We start from the raw sequence: 5,334 nt of genomic DNA, 5'->3' as shown, positions 1-5,334 counted from the left end.
CATTAGCATGACATCATTAGAACATAAAAAATTCTGCCCATCCAACTGTCCCCTTCCCTACTTGTAAACAAACATATAGGTGCAAGTGGTAGACACCTGTGGCTTTCACCCCCCAACATTTCATCACCATGGCATCATTACAACATAAACTTTGCCCATCAAAACATGCTGCTCTGTTACACATGACTGTACCCTACCAGTACCTGAACCCACAATTTTGTTTTGATAAGCGGAGTTTTTTTATGTTCTAATGATGCCATAGTGAAGAATTTTAGGAGGTGTTATCCACATGCGTTCCCCATACACTTTCAGTCTCTAACATCTCCCCATTCCAGAGAAATTGGGGTTCAAGTGTATAAGTGGGCAGTAATGTGTTCGTAAGTAGTGCATTTGTCATGGTAATTACATTTTAGTGGTGGGGGGAGGGTTAGCCAAAAGTGTCCCCCAACTTCACCTACTTTTTCAGTTTTGAACACCCCACCATTCTAGGGAAATTGGGATTCAAAGAAGAGAAGCAGACAGGGTAACATATTATAACAATTATAGATTTGTGACAGTTAGGTATCAATTTAGATACCTGATCCCAATGCTCCTTTCTATGTGGCCCTGGGGGTCCCCAATTTGTATTTTCAATTAAGGACGTCTAGGCGGACTTGCTTTTAAAACAGCAACCCCAAAGGTAAATTTTCACAAGATTTTAGAACTCTGATCCTCATACCTTTTTCAAGGCTGGGGTGCTGTGGTTACTACTAACTATGAGTGTTCCCTGTGCACCCTGAACATTTCAAGACATTATGGCATACAGTTTAGGATATATGAAGGTTGATATACAGAGAGTTGTAAGGCTACAAAATGAAATGCAGTTACACACAGCTCTCAGACTGGTCCGATGATATCATTACACACGCCCACTCAGGCAGAGACATTTTTACACAATGTTTTTTTTCAATAGAAGACTCAGCACAGCTAAATAATGGGGGAGGGACAGCCTGTGTCCCGATCTCATCATAGCTGCACTGTGCTCTTCTCCCTTTTCTCCTCAATTTAGGCGGTAGAGACCGCCTAAATTGAAAACATTAAGGCAACCTAAACTAAAATTTTTACCTTACATAAAAAGGTAGACAACCCTTTTATATAAGGTAAAAATTGCGCTTTTTTTGAGGGGGGGGGGGTGTTTAAACACTTTTTAAAAAAAAAGGTACAGCCCCTCTTTCTGTTATGATTGCAGTGGGAGTGCAGAGCATCCCGGGATACATATTTCACACATCCCAGGAGGCTTCTGCCTGCTTATTTTGTGCGTGCCCAAACTTTTTGGTAATTGGGTGGAAAAAAATGGTGATCTCATGCATGCATAGTGAATTTGGAAATTTCTTTCCATCTATGTCACTTTGTTATCCTCCTTCGTCCCGTCACAGAAGAAGTGCTGGGTGCCGCCATCTTCTTTCCCATTCTTCTACCTTCTTCCTATGTCACCCGATCTGGAAAGTTAATATAATATATATTTTCTTCCAAAAATAAGTCCTAAAGGTTTCCTTTATTATTTATTTTTTAGTCTGGAGATTTGCTTTAAATATTTCATAGTGTTAATGATAATATTTTTCAGTCTGCTGAACAGTTCTTATCTTCTGGTATTTATTTCCCAATAATTTTAGTTTGTGTCCCTGTCCCGATTTTTAGGTCCTAAAAGTGCTGTGGATTTGTATAAAAAGGGTACAGTGTGCAGGAACCTTAAAGTTTTGGAGTGGAATTTGGGTGAATGAGGAGTGATGCTTAAAGTTTCCTATTTTAAATGTTTGAAAGGTTGGGAGCTGTGTCATCTGTCTGCCACATTGGCTAGTTAGAAAAGAAACAGCATATTTGACCGTTCTTACTGTTGTGTAACAATTTAAGATGCACAAAAGATCGGTGTTTGAATGTGTTTCCCATCAAAAACCCAAGTGAGATTTCTCTTGACAGAGAATGACTTTTATTATAGATTGACATTTTGGAGATAGAGATTTATTGTTTGTTTCATTTATTAACCTGTTTAACGTTATGTTTGATTTAATAAAAAAAAAGAAACAATATTAGGTAATTCTATTAAAATCTGTATGCAAGTTTAACTGGTTGTAGACATTAGGCATGCTACACAGGGCCAAAAGATGTAATCAAAGTACATAGGGTGCGTATAGTACCCCTGTGCTTCTCCACTACTGACATGTGTAAAGAAAGAACCTTCCGACATAGTGGGCCTGATTTATTAAAGCCCTTAAACACTAGAGACATTTGAAATTTATGGGGAAAACATGGGTGATCCCGCAAACCTGGTTGTATCTGATCGGATCTGATCTGGATTGAAAGCATTTGCCAACAAAAATAAAAGTTTTTTAAGCAATCTAGTCCAGTTTTTGCTGGATCACCAAAGTCCTCCCATGATAGCCTATCTCTTTCCTGCTCTTGGAGAGCTTTCATAAATCAGGCTCTATGAATATAAACTCTACTCAAATGCAAGAGAATAAATATGAAAAGAAATATGTTATGAAAAGTAAAGAAATGTGTAAGGGATGAACTTTGAACTGCATACAATGTCAGTTAAAGCTTCACACCAATTGAAAAAAAACGCTAGCTTACCCTATCCACGCGTGATGAACAACTTTTTTCCTTCTACTTTTAGCTAATATTTTCCTGCTGTTTTTTGTGTATCTATGTTTGTAACTAATGATATTTAAAAGTATTTTTCATTTTATTTAGGTTATTGGTTATTTTATTAGTGTTGCAAAATTAAAGAGAAACTTTAAACACCTATTTTAATTTGTACAACACTTTCCAATGAGTTGTTACAGAATTGTAGTTAATTATTATTATTTTGAAATAAAACAAACTATAGAATAACGTACATTATGTCTACAGTTAGACAATTTTCTCAACTAATGCTGATGAAAGTTTTTTTTACTTTGTTTGCCTATGTATCCTATAAAAAATAAAATCATTGCTGTAAAACAATATCACTAAAAGAAATCCTACCGTCCTCAAAAATTATATACCTATTACCTTGTTATCTTATATAATGAGGAAGGCTGAACAAATAGGCTCATAAAAGTAATGAAGTATTTCTCTAGTCCATTTGGGGTGTAAGGGTATACAAGCTGAAGTGGTTAAAATGCCTCATTCAAAATGTTTGTGCTTCCCACACATCCCTTTCAAAACAGCTTCTTTGAATTTGGATCAGCACCCAGTCATCAGCTATTCGTTCAGCTTGTCAAATACAGAGCCAAAAGGGCTTTCTAATTAGAGCTGCTTTCAGAATAGCAAGGCCACATTTTATACTTCATTTACATCATCCCCCAACATCACCTATTTTTCTCACCAAACAATAAACATTTTTATTCAGGTGTAAATCACTGTTGAAAATTCAAAATTCCTTTATTACTATTGTTCATAATCCTGTCCTTGAAGAATTAGACATTGACCTATGATTTGGCAGCACAACACTTAAACACATCCCATGTAGCCTACTGCTGACAAGAAGCATGATAGAAGACTCTTAGAACTGTCATTTGTAATCCCACAAAGAGAAATAAACCAGAAGAAACATTGGAGATGAACAAAAATATAAACATAAAGGATCCCAAGCCATTTATAAATCAGTAAAGAAAAAAAGAGACAAGCATCTGAAGAACCATTTCACTGAAGTGTTATAATATTAACTTGGCATATTAAAAAATGAATGTGAAAAGTAAAATTTTTACTGATAGCAGCTGGCTTTCTTCTATTTCACTATATTTTATACAAATGGTTCAAATACAAAGTTTAGTAGTTTAATTAAGGTTTGATTGAATTGCAATATGTTAGCATTACAAAAAAATAAAATAAAAAAATAAAAGCAGTGCAGTTATTCCCAAATAAATTATTTGGAAAATTCAACTGTGTGTCTAACTTTGATAGAGACATGAATCTCAATATTGGCAGCTTTATCATACTAAATCAATGGACCTCCTATACATTGACATGCAGGACTATGCCAGAACAGAGAATTAGAAGTAATTATATATCAAGTTTTTTTAAAGCTCCATGACACTATCATCTCTACTATGTCAAAATGCCGCCATTATTTTTATTATTTTTATTTTTGTATACATAAATATTTAGGAAAATATAGAAAGCCTTATCTATACATCTCTACATGGGAAGTATGCATGGTCCATAAGGCCTTGTGTGTCTCAACATATAACTCAGCCAATGACACAGTCACTCAAATGCTAGGCAAGAGTACTTGCCATTTTGGTTATTTTTGTAAGGTACTCCCTATCTTTGTATGAAGCTCAACAAACATTCACATAATGACCCCTACCTCAGGGGTTGAAGGGTTTTACTCATCTGCCTACATCTGCCTTGTGGATGATTGAAGCCTGAGGCCAGGAGGCTCAGGTGGAGAGGCTGTGTGCAACCTGTATGCTGGGAGAGCCTGGGAGGTCCCCCAAAGTTTAGGTCTGTGGGACCAATTCCCCTGGTGAGTATATGACAGTGCAAGCTGTAAAGCTAAAGAGAGCAAGCCCATGTTTTCGGAGTAAAGGTTTAAAGTTGAAACACTTGCTACCTGTGAGTACCAGGTACACTTCTGGTGTACGACTTTATGATAAAATCATAATATATTATTAACCACCTGAGCGTTACACTGATGTCTAGATTTCTGTACCAAAAGCGTTACAGGTTTATATTTTTCTAAAACACCTCCCTAGTGTCTGTCACATACCTATAGACAAAACCACATAAATATATTTTCTATTATTTTGTATTGGATTGGATACAGGAGTTTGTATTCAATCCAATACAAAATGAATGAATGAGTTTGAATTTCCCGCACACGCGCCGACGTCATCACGCACGCACAAGAAGACGGTCGGCTTTTTTTTTCTCCGCCAGCCGGCTTCTTGTGTTAGAAGCACCCGACGCTGGACGGAGAACGACGTGGGACGATCAGCGGGACCAGGTAAGAAGCCGGCGGAACACAGGATGCCGGCCGGCGGAACACAAGATGCCGGCCGGCATCTTACCGGTCCCGCTGGTATAGGAGACGGCACCCGACGCTGGAGAGGGAGATCGACGCAGGAGGACGACTCTGGAACACGGACCCGACGCTGGATGAGCACAGCAGAACCAGGTAAGTGAGATTTTAATATAGTCGGAAAACTACGGGGTTATCGATAGTTGCAAATATTTTTTGCACGAAAAAGTACGGGGTTAGCGGTTGGGAGGTTAATAACATCAGTCACAGCCCCCTGTAAAAGTCAAAGACGGATGTGTCAGTGGGAAAATATACTCTAAAAGCCTGTCCATGGATGATCGTAAGTGCAA

Source organism: Pyxicephalus adspersus, chromosome 6, assembly GCF_032062135.1.
Source record: "Pyxicephalus adspersus chromosome 6, UCB_Pads_2.0, whole genome shotgun sequence".
Classification (NCBI taxonomy): Eukaryota; Metazoa; Chordata; class Amphibia; order Anura; family Pyxicephalidae; genus Pyxicephalus; species Pyxicephalus adspersus.
This window is presented reverse-complemented; position numbering follows the sequence as displayed.